Source organism: Suricata suricatta, chromosome 5 (genome assembly GCF_006229205.1).
Source record: "Suricata suricatta isolate VVHF042 chromosome 5, meerkat_22Aug2017_6uvM2_HiC, whole genome shotgun sequence".
Taxonomy (NCBI): Eukaryota; Metazoa; Chordata; class Mammalia; order Carnivora; family Herpestidae; genus Suricata; species Suricata suricatta.
This window is the reverse complement of record NC_043704.1, coordinates 29,181,595-29,198,051: the sequence shown is the minus strand read 5'-3', so window position 1 is coordinate 29,198,051 and position 16,457 is coordinate 29,181,595. Positions and strand designations below refer to the sequence as shown.

Sequence of the window (16,457 nt, the reverse complement as noted above, 5' to 3'; positions counted from 1 at the left end):
TTTCCAGAAATGAGGATCATGATCAGTGTTCTCTGCATGACACTGTTCAGTTTTTTACATATGGCATTTTTCTAAATTGGACTACCCGATACAGTGTACATGGATTTGCACTTTCAGGTATTAGCACAGGGTAACAGACACAGCAAAGATTTGTTAGATTTTAAACTTAAAAAGGTAATAAGATAGCTCAAGTCCACTTCTTCAAGAAAATCGTGTGCATTACCAATAATGAAAACATGTCCAAAAGATTTTCATTTATCTTAAAGTTTTATACTAGGTATTACCCCAACCTATGTAAAAAATATTTTCAGGTCTTAAAATGTTACTTAAAAAAACATTGTAAACACTTTATAATTCTGGTAAGCACAGTAGTAATTTTGGTCTCATAAATCCACAATGCTGAGGTTCCTCTCTATGAAGGATTTTCACTTGGCTTCTTCTTCCTTTATCCAAAATATGAAAAGCCATGCCAGTCACTGAGAAGGGTGACGACAGAAGTTGTTAGATATGTTTTAACAACACATACTACCTCACTTTAATTTGCCTGCCTTAATTTTCAAGTAACTCCTGAAAAGTATTAATAGTCAAGGGTCTGCAAACTAAGCCATAATTAAGAACAAAACACTCTAGATAATCAAAGAAACTTAAAAGGAGGTTTCCTAAACCAGCTCTATTTTCCTGTACGCAAATGCTTTAACGCTGCTAGAAAAACATGTGTCTTATTCTGCACTCTTCCCTTTACTTAAAAAAAAAAAAAATGCAGCAGGAACAATTAGGAAATACTGGGGCCTTCAATGAAGTATTGCAATAATGTTTAATCGATACTGATGCATTTGTCCTTGACACACTGACCATGTCATCAGGCTACTGTCATGTGATATCATGTCATTCCCCACCTGGCTCATGACCTTGTCCTCTAAATGACCTAAAGCTTCCCTCAAGTAGCAGGAGGCCCCTCCCCGCTGTCTCAGCAAGGTCGAATGGGTCAGCGTGTCCTCATCTATAATCCACCACCATTTGTCAGCAGGGAGGCTGGAGGAGGCAGGCTTGCTACAAGGGGAGAATGCCCAATTAGGCAGCTGTCACACAAAGCATAGGCTGCAAAATTATCCCCTGTCAAAAGAAAGAGCAGCTGCGGGTGCCAATTACAGCAACCTTTCAACCCTTTAGGTACTGGAAACTACACAGAAGTAAATGAAGAACAATTAGTGATAACAAATCGATGAATTAGGACAGTGAATTAGAAATTACTAGCAGGTGAGCCTGGGTCATACATGACATAGGGCACACCAGACCCCAGGCAAGGGCAGGGATGCACAGAGGCACTCTAACTGTCTTCTTGCACGTAGATCTTCCCTCTGGCATTTTCTTTTTTATAAACCTCAAATCCTTTAAAATACTCATTACCTAATAGTATACATACCTTTTTACTTTTCATGGAAGACCCAAATAAACTGTTTCTTGACTAGAAGAAAATCCTTCAGAGCAGTCAGTCTTGTTAACTCTAACTTGCTCTCCTCATACAATCTATCACACTACCCTCCTCACACTTAAATTTAAGTGTGGCCCACGGAATCTAAAACATCGTTCAAATAGTCACATCTCAAAGATTATCCATCTTCGTAAAGTACTTGCCCCTATGCTACTTTAATCACACTTATAGGGAAACAGCTCTAAGAAAGCAACTGGGTATGAATTCTGGGAAAACTGTTAGTCTGATATCGTTATGTTGATGTTCAATTTCTCTGCACAGTGAGATTCTGTGTATAAATACATAACTGCAACGTATGCTTCTCTATATGATATATATTTTAAAAAATCAACTACATTAAACTACTCTGATTATTCTGCTCCTGCAGAGGTGATATGTATTGAGTCTCAAGCATTGAAAGCCATTCCACTTAGACTCTATCCAAGGAATGTCTGGTAGGTACCACTGGGAGACAACAGAAAAGGCAAGAAAATAGGCAAAGACGCCCTATAAAGGAGAGGGAGTCCACATGGCTTGGTGTTTATGGACATGGTCTCCTCTGCCTTAAAAATGTTACATATGTTCAGAAACAACTGTCTTAAAGTTCACTTTAAACTAATGCTACTTTTTCTCCCTGGAAAAAAGTCATGCATCTTCCTATGCTGATTCTCTGGAAGTTGAGAAAGCTGAATGATAGGTGCTGTAATTTGTAAAGAGCAGGGATAAATTCCTCAACTAGAATTCTAAATCAAAAATGGGTAAAAGTGAGGAAGACAAGGCGAGGCAATAAAAAGAACTTCACTCATCCCCCTCCAACACATTATAAATAAATCACAGTTGCCAGAGGGAAAAGTTCATAATTCCTAGCTCCTAAATCAAGTCATCTGATAAAGTTTCCAGGAGAGAATTGTCTTGGGAAGAAAACTTCTCCATTAAAAGTTGATCCAAGAATTTGATTCATAAATTATGTTTCACTCTGTGAAAAAAATGGGCATTTGTAAATTTTCTTTGCTTTAGAATGCAACCTTCTAAAATCAGACATAAGAATTCAAAGAAAGAAATGGCAAGTAGACGGAAAGAAGGAGTTAATGCCTTTAGAATTCAGCTTCCATCATACATGGGTGACTATCTCTTTAAATAATTTAAATCCTCTCCATCAACTACAAAGCTGTTTTGAAGCCATTTAGCTTTGTTCTTTACATGTGTTCTAATTAAGAAATGACCTTGTCATCACACACACCATAAATCCGGGATTATTTCCTACAGCAAAAAATTCAGAGTCCCCCCAAAAAAAGAAAGAGAGGGGGGAAAAAGACTTCTTCCTCAGTTCCTCACTAAAGGAAGTTGTTGGCTGGCTAAATGCTGAAGCAGTTTCACTGCATAATTTTTTGTTGTTGTTGAATGTCACAGGGCGGGTTAGTGTGACCTTGAGCTGCATCAGCAGCACAGCAAGGGTCGAGATGCCTGCAGGCGCCCTTGTACTGGATTTGCAAGACAAAAACCTTCAAACTAGCTGAAGGACATCTTAAATCTCTTCAAAGGTTTTCCGAACTAATCTGGGCTGCTCTTAGCAGGATCTGTGCCAGTGTGAGAGGCAAAATTAAAAACAAGGTCTTTGACAGGATGTTGTCTCCTCTTAACCCTTCCTGAGCAGAACAGAACAAATCACAAGCTTTCTGGTGAGATAGTTTACCTAGCAGCATTCTTTCATAACAAATGACGTAAGCAAGCGGTCACAAAGGATGGGACAGCCATTGGTTCTCCAAATCAAACCCCCGTGGCACTTATTAAAGAATTTGGGTCAATTTTTTTTTCTTGACCATTTTTTTAATGTACTGAATGTAAAATCCAGAGCTCAAACTGTTATCTTTTCAGTTTGTAGCACAGTGAGAGGTTACGAATAAGGAGACATTTCCATCCACATGAATCTCTAGAGTTCTTTTTTTTTCCTAAGAAATAAGCCACAGCTGATTAAGTCACAAACTTCATGCATATTACAAAGAGCTTAGGAAAATTACAACAGGTAAATAAAATGACATCATATGTTCACAAATTCCTTATATCTAACATGATGGATACACTGCTAAGAGGGGGGAAAATCAGAATAGCAAAACTGAACATAAGTAAAACAGAGCAATGTCAGTCTTGTTAGGGAAAAAAATCAGTGTGACACGTTGTCACTGTGCTGTACTATATCCAACGCATGACCCAGGAGGACAGCGCCTAGCCAGCGGACGGCGGGAGTCCTCCAAGGCAATGCTCTCTAAGTTTACTGAGTAGCTATGTTCCCAAGAAGTAGGGAACAAACAGCTACATCACTGAGTTTAGGATACTGCATTTTAAGTATCTTTCCATCTATAATGTGTTAGTTTGTCATCATCCGATAAAAGTTATGTCATGACTAGTTGGAAGGAATTATTTAGTAAAAGATACAGGATATATTAAGGTTTGGTAGGTTGCAAATTATGCCCTTCAAAAAATTCAAGATTATGCTGAGTAACAACCACACTTTCACTTACTTGAATTCAGACACAGTTTTCTGAATAGGACAGGAAAAGGGTAAAGTAACACCTAGTAAATAGATAATATATGACAGTGAACCATACATGTGAATTTCCTCTTTAGTCCCTGTGCAAAAGGATACAAGAGCATACACTGTGCTGAATGCTATGACTGAAGGCTGTAAAACAAAACCAAAAACAAAACAAAACAAAACAAAACAAAAAAGGACTCCAGAGATCCAGAGTGAGAAGTAACTGGGTTTTCAGTTCATAGGTACATGTGCTCTAGGTGGTGGCCAGGGAGGTTAAAAAACAAGGAAGGGCTGGCCAAGGAGAGGAGAATGGAGCCACTCTAGGTTACAGAAATAGCACTCAAAGGCAGGGAAGAGCTGAGTGTGATACAGGAAGGAGGTGGTCCAATGTGACCAGAGATTAGGATGAAAACGCAATTGGAACCAAGGACGTTGAATCAAGGCCATGCCAAGGAGCTGGCCTTTATCTGGTGGGCAGTGGAAGGTTTATAGGCAATAGTATGATTAAATGCATGTCAAAAACAAAAACAGAAGTTGTAGAGTTGTTGATGGCTTGGAGGAGAGAAACTGAGATGAACTAGTGCAGAAAACATGGTCACAATAAGGCAGGGGCAAGAGTGTTGAAGGAAAAGATAACTCTGAAAAACAATAAAGGCTAGTCTGAATATTTAGAAAGCAATTTGTACAACATAAATAGGGCTACAAAATAGGATATTATTAATAGCAAATTCATTAAGTCAAAAATTATGAGAATAATTACTGTATCTCAAGCCCAGATTTGTAAATCACCTTGCTGACATGATTTGTACAAAGGTTCAAGAAAAGTAAGAAATCCTGTAGAGGTATTTAACAAAAAGTCAGAATCAGATTCTGTTGGAGATTTGGATTTTCTACATTTCAAATAACAATCTTCATTAAATATCAAGTAAGGATTTTTGCCTATTAAGGCAGCAACATGTAACTTTCCAGAACAGGGTGAGGGTATATTTCCCTTGGCCATAAGAGAAAGATGTCTGGCTTAAACCATAATGTGGCTGCAGGAGATCCCACATTACGAAGTTTCATCAACACTAATGAGAATAAAATTAATTCAGCAAACATTTACTCTGTGTGTACTATGTTTAGAACTCAGAACTAAAAAAAATATAAAGTCCCCAACACTCTATCGGCTTTGTACTTCTAGTGTATCACTTATAATGATAAGTCCCTAAATTACAGTTCACACCATGACACCATTAGACACACGAGTAAAAGAAATATTAAGCTGTTAGTGAATTAAGTCCCCACAAGCAGCCATCTTGGGATCCCCACGCAGCTGACACGGTACACAATGAAAGCCCAGAACTCTTCGGGAAGACCCAGCACCCATGCAATTTGAAGAGTGTCGTCAAATACTCCAGAGACTGACTGTCCTGCTAAGACCTCAGAAAGAATTTAACAGAGTATCAGCCAAGGTAGGAGGGGAGGCAGAGAAAAAGAACAGAAGTCACTAGAGCCAAGAAACTATCTGCCAGAGAGCAGACTGTACTCTCAGGAAAGGAAAGCCAGCATCAGGGATCAGGTTGAGGCAAGTAGAGGGGAAGGTCAAGCAAAGGAGACAAGAAGAGAGATTCTGACGGGAGTATTCCTCACTTCACTGAAGAAGAAGTCAACTTGACTCTGTGAAACCATAGAGAAAAGACCAAATCTCCAAATCCTCTAGAGTAAGAAGAATCGTCATAGAGGTATTTGGAAGTTTACAATTCATAAGAAGGTGTAGCACTTGAAAGCCAGGGTTCTGAGAGGGCACAACCAGCAATGACCTTCCCAAGTATCTACAAATAAAATGTTTTTTCCTTGAGTAAGCATTTCTATCCTATCGGTAATACTTTGCACCACATCTTATGTCTAGACATTAATATAAAGATGGGTAATATGATAAGCCTTGCAGATAAAAAAAAATTTCTAATCTGCAAACACTAAAACTAGGACACAACATTATTTAAATAAAAATACAGAATACTCTGTTGGTAATTAGACAAGTTATTTCCTGTAAAGAAAAAGTTCTTAAAGTGTGGTCCGGGGACCTTAAGAGTCTCCATGATCCATTTAGGAGGTGCATGAAGTCAAACTTATTTTCATAATACTAACCTGTTATCAGCTTTTTTGTCTTTTTCTCTCATGAATGTACAATGTAGTTGGTCAGAGGCTACGTGATGTGCATTATTGCTAATGTGTTAATGACTAAAAGAATGCAGCCTTGTGTATGCTTACATTTTAAAAATTTTTCTCAGTTTTAATCTCTTTAAAAACGTGTCTTCTTTTTTAATTTGAGAGAGAGAGCAATGCGAGCAAGGGAGAGGGGCAGAGAGAGAGAGAATCTCAAGCAAGCCCCATGTTCAGCATAGAACGCTACATGACCCTGGAATCATGACCTGAGTTGAAATCAAGAGTTGGACATCCAACTGGATGAGCCACCTAGGTGCCCCTCTCAGTTTTAATTTCTAAAACGGTAAATATTGGTTGATATGGCCCTCAGAAAGAAAAGCTCTCTCGGGTCCTCAATAATTTAAAAGCCTAAAGGGGTCCTGAGACTGAAAAGTTCAAGAACTGCTGCTAGTCTACTAAAATAGAGTCAAGAACTTCACTCTTGGTTTCAATCTTCTAACAAAATCTCTACTTCCTAATTTTCAAGAATTCATACTATAACAATGCCAGATAAATACTGTTCTCCATGCAGACAGTCTCAAAGGCCCAGGTAGGGAAAGGGGGGAAAAATCTTTTAAAAGAGAAAATCAGTAGACTAAAGAGGATAAAAAATTTCTATCTTTGTGCTGTCACTCTTCTTCTCAATTTACCATACAACTAACAAATCCACAAATATTTATAAAGAGGCTATGTATTTGAGAGGAGAAGACAGAAGGATAATTAAGTGACAAACTATTAGGCTCACAATCCTGTCTTAAAAAACATAATCTACAACGTGGTGAGATACTCGTAATCAGAAAAGGCATGAACAAAGTTAAAAAAAAAAAAAGCATGAAAGGGCAAATTACTGGGAAGACGACAGGCAGGGAACATGTTTGTTAGTGAAGGCATATCACCCAGGTGGGAGGTGGTGTATGTACTGACTGGCAATAATCAAGGCTTTGCCAAATGGAAAAGTTAAAAGGCTCTCTTTAAGCAGTGGGAGGAGCATCAATCCCAGCAGGAAGACCAACAGCACATAGTATGTTTTAGAAATGTTAAGTAACCTACTCAAATAACAGAAACTGTGAGTAATTAGGAGGTTTCATAGAATTTGATAAAGTAACTTGAGGTAGTCAGTTGAATTCAATGATGAAAAATTTGGATTTATAATTTGTATGTCTTTTTCTTAATTTCCAACCTGTCATAGAGAGAAACTTTTAAAAAATACAATAAAAGTAATTTGTTAAAAAAAAAATGAAGTGAAAACAAAAGCTGATCCTTCTCCACAGATGGTTTGAGAACTTTGGAGAACGAGCTGCAAGATGGTGGAAAGGAGGAGGGGCAGCAACTAGAGAGAAAAGCTTCAAGCTAGAGCTTGCATAAACAGTACTGTCAATAATCTTTCCAGAAGTAAATGCAGGAAAAAAAAAATGGGGTTTGAAAATTACTGGTATATCTCTAATCCAGAATGGGGGAATTCTAGTTATCTACGTGAAGTGCATAAACCTTATTGTTAGAACCACACTAATTTCAGATGTGCCAACTGCACGCCATGTAGTTGAAGGGCAAACATAGCAGAGAACCAAGGAGAATATCGGGTTCACTACAGTTATTTTAAGTGAAAACGACCAGGGTCTGTGTAAGAAGAGATAGTGAACTGACACTCTGATCAACACATTTTAAAATTATTTCAATTATTTCATTTGACACCTTTCATGAGACAGAAAAAACCTGAGTTGACATGGAGTCTTGGTAAAGTGGAGAATTTTCCTCTCAAAATGATGTTAGTTAATATCATTAACTTACTAAAGGTATTAAGTAAAGCTTACTAAAGGTATTAACTAAAAGACTTAAATAAGTCAATTCTTTAAAGATACCAAGTTCAAAAAATGTTAATTTTACTACCGTTTCCCATTGTAACAGTGTATTAGGATTAAGGAAGGCTTGTTACTTTCTTATGGTCATTATGCTGTTGGGATTGCTGAACTACTTTATCAGACAAGTAATACAAGTGAACTGGAAATTTTAGGAAAATGTAGTGGCTGTGGAGGCAAAGGCCTAAGTAAGGAGGCTTCCGGCACAAACACTCCAGATGAGATATGCACTCTGAGACAAGATGCTGGCTGTGGGAAAGGGAATTAAAGAGGGAGTGGAAGCAATGTTGGTAATTAATGCTTCATTTGAGCCTAGCATCCACATTTTCTTGCCCGGGTTGTCCACAAAACCAGGGAAACATCAGTTGAGAAAGCCAACTTAATTAATGGGAATTAATTCCAACGAAAATAACTCCCTTAGGTCCTGGATTGGTCTTGGTTTCACCAGTACCATGTTCTCAACTGAAAACCTTGTGTAGGAGTTTAAACCCTTTTTTGAAGTGTTATTTCTTAAATTAAAAACCTTACAATGTTTTATAAAGTTTGCAGAAGGCATTCCATGTAGACAACTAGACTTGCTTTACCAACCTGGTAACCCAATCTGTTAGAACCAGCTGAATCACTGGCCATTTTTGTGTCTTCATACGATATGTCTACATCTGACAAAAAAGTTTTAGCACTTAAAACACCTACTGAAATTGTTATCAATAATTTAACTGAATCAGAAAAAAAACCATACCTTAAAAAACTCTTCCCAGTAAGAAATCATAAGATATGACAATAAAAACTCCACTTAGTGAGAAAATGAGTATATTAAAGTGTTTAAGCTAATCTGATTTATGATCAATTATCTAAGTCTACCCAAGATGGTCAGTATTTTGTATTACCAATATTTACTAAAATTAGCTAATAAATGTTGCACTCTGAAATAAACAGGGCACAGAAAGTATATGGAGTCCTATAAAACATTAGGAAGGGTGATTTTATTTTGTAAGTTATATGGGATGGCCATTTTCTTTTTTCAAAGAAGAAGTTGACAAGTGAACAAAGAAAAGGCACTGAGAAGCTTTATAAACACTTCATACTTTATATGGTTTGCAATATTCATTTAATCACATTCTTTTTCTTTTTCCTAATCACCCTCTTTGGCCTTTCATTCACAAGAGCATTACTCTACTTAAAAACAGGACATACCTGTTTCTGGAAGTTAGCTGTATGATGGACAAATTACAGTAAAACCTCATGGAATATATTAATTCACACTCTTCAACTGTATCCTATCAAATCCAGTCTTCTGAGATATACAAAGGACCCGATGGCTGACTAATCGAATGTCTACTGAAAAGATACAGTATGACAACTTCTCCAAATATATTTGACTATGGACTTCTCGTTCAAAATGAATTGTTTAACAAAACATTTTAGAAAACATATTTAACATATATTCATTTTTAAATCTTGAAAAAATTTAAATATACATAAGTGACAATCACTAATAGCTCATTTTTATATGGTTTACAGCTTTTCATTGTACATTTAAAAAATTTTTTAATGTTTTATTTATTTTTGATACAGAGAGAGACAGAGCATGAGAGGGGGAGGCGCAGAGAGAGAAGGAGACACAGAACCGGAAACAGGCTCCAGGTTCTGAGCTAACTGTTAGCACAGAGCCTGATGCGGGGCTCGAACCCACGAACGTGAGATCTGACCTGAGCCGAAGTCGGAGGCTTAACCGACTGAGCCACCCAGGCGCCCCTCATTGTACATTTTAAATAATCTGTCTTTTCTATCTGGGAAAAGATCTGAATTTGATAATTTTTCAAGGACAGCTTTTTGGCTATGTAAATTTGCCAGCTGGCTATCTATGATTTATTTATCCGTCATAAGTGGTTGTTGGTTACTTGGTAAAACAAGGGCACTGACAAATTAAGAACAACAACAAACTAATTATATCTTGTGGGTCACAAGAATATGCATGATTATAATTTTCATTTTGACAAAATTAAAAGTTGGGAATTAGGGTGCAGTAACAACCATGTTTATCATATAATAAAAGCAGATTTCAGACTATCAGTCATTAACACATAATTATACCTGAATGAAAGCACTCTTAGCATTTAACAAATAAAAGTCTGGTTGATTTAAAAATCTCAATTTAGTGGAAAAAACAATATAAGAATATGTGAAGAATGACTAGCAACCAAATAATCCTTAGTAACTATATAATCTTTTTATTTGATAAATACAATGTTTCAAAGATTTTCTTGCTTAAATTACCAGAAAGGATAAAGAGAATGATTAAAACAAAGAATAAGTAGGATGATCAAATAACTTAATCACTAGGTTTTCTGAATATAATCAGAATCAGTCAAGAAAAGAGGAATTTGTATGAGCGCTGTGCCCACCATCTTACACCTAAAATAAGGGAAAACTTTGGCTCAAAGTTGCCTTCCTCCTTTAGAAATATCAAGGTCCATTAAAATACAATGAATTTTAGGATTTCCTATCTGCTTTCTTCTATCAAGAGATTTCTTCTAGGTAACTGAAAGTGAACTCTTCACAACTAATTATGAGCACAATAATTCATCACTGCGTCCTTTCCCAGTTTGCTTGGAGTGCCCCCGCCCAGGCGTAAGCAGCGCAAAGTGCAAGAGCTTAAGACATGACAAATTCATTTAGGCTGTAGCTATACTAGATAACAGGAGTGCTAATCCAAGTAGAATTAACCACTTGCCCATCTCTTTCTGTGGTACTGCCCACCTACTTGTGGTAACTTAATCAGCTTATTTGATTGCATCTCAGAAATGCTAATACACTTTTGCCTTGTAAGAGGTAACCATTTTATATAATTCAAAAAGTAATCATTGACTTAGACCATAATAAAACCACAATAACCAAACATGCTTCTATTTTTCCTCAAAACAATAATTAACTTTTTATCTAGAATCAGATTGCTATTTCAGGTTTTATATTAACTGTCCATTTTCTCTGGTTTTTGGTAAAAACACATTAAGTCTCATCAGCACAACTACTATGTCTGATTTGAAGCTTCTCAATCCTCCTCTCCAGGAGTAATCTACACCTCTGAGTTCTGAAGAATATCTTTCGTGTCATACTTATGGCATTTAACCTCTTTCTACTGCTTGACACAATTTATTATCTCCTTTCCCTGTAAGCTCCTTAAGATTGCATCTTATTCACAGTTTTGTTTTAAACCTCACAGTGCCCAATGAAATAATTTGCACAGATATAACACAAAATATAAACTGGGTGATTACAAGCTAATTTCTAACTGAGAAAGTATTCTCCAAAATCTATTAAAATACAATGATTAAGCCTTAAGAGCGCAGGAGGAATAGTCTCACCATCTGGCTCCAAGGTTTGTATCTACTTTCTGAGCAAGGAAATCGAGAAGGCTGTTGAAAACCAGCTCCCGTGTCATCTGGAGTCTTCAGATTCCCTGTTCCTCCTTCAGGCTCCCGTGCATCTGAGGAAAAGGAAAAAGACAGGTTTGTATCTATTCCAAACCAGATTCTGGAATATCTTGTGTGAAGTTCTGTAAACTTTTCCCAGTATCTTTTCTTGCTCAAGTTCCATGCAGACGCAGGCGCTTAACAGAGAAATATGGTTCTGTGAAATATGAATCATTCGTTAAACGAGAACAACAGATCTTTGCTCTCAAGACAAGGCATCTGATTAAAGCAGATGCTTCAAGAAAGTGAACTGTGGAGAAGGTTTACAATTGCTCAGGATGTACTTATAACCTCTGTTAATTTTAAATTTCAGTCAAATCAATTCAATTAAGTTAGGACTAAAAATTCTAAATCCTTCCTAAGGTATATTTTCAAAAACGAAAAATATAAAGAAAAAAATACATATAGTTTCTTCATATTAAGCTTTTTTCTGTTATAAAATACTATTTATGTAACCTTCTTAGCACAAAATTTGTAACAAATATCAAATGACTTATGTTCATAGACAGACTTGTACAATAATCTTCAAAGCAGCTTTATTTTAAGTAGCCAAAAACTGGAAACAATTCAAATGCCTATCAGTAGATAAATGAATTAGGGTATGCCTATACAATGAAATATTTACCACTCAGCAACAAAAAAGGATGCACTATTGATATAAGCAACAGCATGGATGAGTTTCAAAATAATTATGCTGAGTGCAAGAAGCCAGACAAAAAGGGATCCATAGGGTATAATTCCATTTGCACAAAACTGTAGAAAATGCAAAGTAATCCCGAGGGAGAGAAAACATTTCAGTGGCTGCCTGGGGATACACAGGTGGGACAGGACAGGAGGGAGGGATTATAAAAGGACATTACCCTAACTGTGGAGATGGTGTCATGGGTGTATACATGTCAAAATGGGTGAAACTGTAAACCTTAAATATGTGCAGTTTATTAGATGTCAAGTACAACTCCATAAAGCTATAAAAAATTAAATTTCTCTACAATGTTTTATGCTCCTTGATGTAGCAATTCCAAGTCGAGGATTTATCCTAATGAGGTATATATAAGTATTTAGCCATAAGGAGGTCATAATATACATTATTTATAATAGTAGAAACCATTGAAAACAGCCATTAAATCTCAAAATAAAAAGTTGGGGACTGGGTTAATAAATACAATGCTCACACTAAAGTATTATATTAAAAATTATAGTATATCATCTTATATAACTCATTATATATTAAGTGATAAAAATTGTAACCACAGCATTATGTTCAGTATAACTGATTTGTTTCAAAAGTATATGAAAATAAATGTAGCAATTATTTATTCATTTAGAGATAATTTTTAATTTTCCTTTTTTGCTGATTTGTATTTCCTACTTTCTTATAATAAACATGTATTACTTTGGTAATCAATAAAACAAATTAAAGGATGAAAATAGCAATGGTCTACAAGTGTCCACTCCTTAGTACAAGTAAAACCTGCACAAGTAAAATACTCCTCAGAGAGGGTGTATATTACAGAGTTTTGAGCCATGACGTCACCTCCCCCAGTGACCTACCTAACAGTAGTGAGAAAAGGGCAGGTCTGACAGGATGAACTGGAGGAATAATTAGTAAGCTAGTGCTTTACCAGTTACAAAGCACTTTTATGCGCATGACTTCATTTGATCTTAGTAACTCAGTGAAATGAGCAGAGAAGGCATCACCCCATTTTATAGAAAGGAAAACAGACAACGAGCAGGACTAGTTAAAGGTCATGTCCCAGTATCACAGATCTTGGATTTAAATGCAGTCTTAACTATCAATTCTGATAAAAATTCTAAGAGGAATAGTGGACAATCACTTCTGATTACGTATAACTAGAAGGCAGTGATTTATTTGCACATGAATTTAAAAAATACCCGTATTTGCTACTGTATTAGTATTCCCATCTGACTATGCCAGCGGCCTTAGGGACTTCCTAAATTCCCAGGCCCACCCTCACAAGCTATATCCAGGCAATCCCATCTTGCCCCTGGTCAACATTACCCACTAAACCACTGGAATTCACGAAGAATTTAATTGTTCAGGTTTCAATCATATTTCTTTCCTTCTTGGGAAAAAAAAATAGAGCCCATAACTACATCTATGAATGCTGCAAATAGTGACTTACAAGTCTGATGTCAAAACATGTAACTTAATGGTACTTTAAAATACCACCTTTTGGGCCAAATCTCTTTTGGTACATGTGCCGATAAGAAAAGTCTCCAAACAACTCCAAGTATATTCAGTGCTGAAAATGACCAACTCCTCACAAAAGTATCAGTAAACATCTTCAGAGGCACTTATGAACAAGCTGGTCAGCATCTGCTGATGAGGCCTTGAAGCCTAAAAAACCCTTATAGTTACTACTCCAACCATCACCCCCAAGACCACGGGAGACCAAAAAGGTCTTGTTTTCTGGACACTTACTGTGTATCAAACACTGCATCATCCTCTACACCATCCTGAAAACAACCTTATGAGAGGACGACTATCAAGCCCACTTTATAGGTGAGGAAACTAAGGTTCAGTTACCCCAAATCATAAAATCAGTAAAAGCTTAAAGTGGAATTCAAACTCTCATATATTTTATTTGGAACAAACATGGGGCCTTGGCAGTTCCCTGGAACATAAATCTGACTCTTTTCTAGCATAACCCACCTACAATGGTTTCAATTCAGGTAGTGCAAAACACTGGAGAACGGTGTGTGAAGTTCATGAGTCTACATTTTCCAGGAAAAAAGTAAAAAACATCCAGAGCTCGCAATCGTGTCTGATATTTTGCCACATTCTAGAATAGTGTGTTTTCATGTTTAATGGCTGATTTCTATTAAAGGATTGTTTTAACCCCTTTGAACTAAGATGATCATGTGAAAGACGAATCAAAAATATTTAAATAAAAATTAGCAAAAGAATATAAAAGAAACTACTCTCACAGATTAATATTTTAAAACTGTCATATTAATAAATGCGTAATTCAGTTTTAAATCTAAGTCAGTGAAACTGAATGTGCCAAATGTTTTGAATTATTAAGATAGGAAGCATTTCCATGAGTAAGGAAACATTTAGTAACTCTGTTATAATTATAGAAAAGAAATACTTCTGTAGAATCATCAAAATACATTATTTCAAATAATATTTAATGATAGATATGGTAAAAGGAATGTGATGCTAAGAAAGCAAGGTTCTAAACTATATTTGTTAAGTTGAACACATTTTAGGGGCTTGGCACTGTGCTAGGTGTCGGGATTACAAAGTCAACAAGACAAGTAAGATCATTCCAAGTGCTAACCTACTCTTCACTATATTTTTTGCATGATTAGGACCTTCAGGTTGTTTAGATATCAGTTTAAATGTCATTTCCTCAGAGAAGTTTCTCCTTATCACTTTATGGAAAGTAGCTTCCTCTCTACCTCCTACTTTGTTTGAACTCTATTTTGTTTTCTGTTTCCTTGTTTTCTTTTAGCTGCATCTATTGAGATACTTAATGAGGTTCTTATTCTTTATTCTCTCATTAATTGATTGCTACATTACATTAAGCTATATTACACTAATTGATTGTTTCAGTGTGAAAACAACCCTTCCTTTTTGAGACAAGCATCTACAACTAACATCGTAATTAATGGTGAAAGACTGAATGTTTTGCCCTGTAACGCTGGTAAAGAGGCAAGACATATGCTCTAGATGCCACTATTCAACATGGTACCAGAGACTACTCACTGCAATCAAGCCAAAAATTTAAAGACACAGAGTTAGGAAAAGAAAAAGTTAAAAGTCTCTATTTGCAGGCAACATTATCTTGTATGTAGATAATTCTAAGAAATCTACAAAAGAAACTACTAAGAAAATGTAGAAAGTTTGCAGAGTATAAGATCCAAATGTAAAAATTAATTGCATTTCTATATACTAGAATAATCCAAAAATTAAAATTTTAAGGTTCCACTCACAATAGCAGCAAAAAGAGCAAAAAGAGACTTATGAGCAAATCTGACCAAAGAAGTACAAACCTGTGCGCTGAGAAACTACAAACCATTGTTAAGAGAAATTAGAGATCTAAGTAAAAAGGACATGGATTTGAAGAATCAATGTTGTTAAGATGGCAATTCTATAAATCAACACCAAAAAACTCCAAATAATCCAATTAGTAAACGGGCAGAAGAAATGAACAGCCATTTCTCCAAACAAGACATGCAGCTGGCCAACAGACACATGAAAAGATGCTCAACATCACTCATCATTAGGGAAATACGAATCAAGATATCCCCATCACACCTGTCAGCATGGCCAAAATAAAAAACATAAGAGGGGAGCCTGGGTGCCTGAGTTGGTTAAGTGGCCGACTTTGGCTGAGGTCATGAGCTCGCAGTTGTGGGTTAGAGCCCCACATCTGGCTTGCTATAGCTCGGAACCCACTTTAGATCATCTGTCCCCCTCTCTGCCTCTGTTCTGCTCGTGCTTTCTCTCTCAATAAATAAATAAGAAACATTAAAACACACAAATACACACACACACACACACACACACACACACACACACACACAAGAAACAAGTGTTGGGGAGGCTGTGGAGAAAAAGGAACCTCTCTTTCACTGTTCATGGGAATCAAACTGGTGCAGCCACTCTGGAACACAGTATGGAGGTTCCTCAAAAATTTAAAAATAGAACCACCTTATAATCCAGTAATCATGCTACTGGGTTTAACCCCCAAAATACAAAAGAACTAATTCGTAGGGATACATGCACCTCTACGTTCATAGCAGCATTATTTACAATAGCCAAATTACGGAAGCAGTCCAAGTGTCCATCAATAAATGAACGGTTAAAAAAGATGTGTTGTATATGTACAATGGAATATCATTCAGCAATAAAAAAGAATGAAATCTTGTCATTTGCAACGACATGGATGGAGCCAGAGAATATAATG

The 16,457-nt window shown here is 36.4% G+C and overlaps 1 protein-coding gene across 5 annotated transcripts in view; it reads right to left on the bottom strand.

The window, feature by feature from the left end:
- NRIP1 (nuclear receptor interacting protein 1) overlaps positions 1-16,457 on the bottom strand; it is an 83,603-nt gene that overhangs the window by 34,746 nt on the left and 32,400 nt on the right. For all 5 annotated transcript variants that reach the window (XR_003908578.1, XR_003908577.1, XM_029939131.1 and 2 more), the window contains exon 3: positions 11,413-11,534. The gene's annotated coding sequence lies outside the window, so the exon portion shown is untranslated. The remainder of the gene's footprint in view (positions 1-11,412; positions 11,535-16,457) is intronic.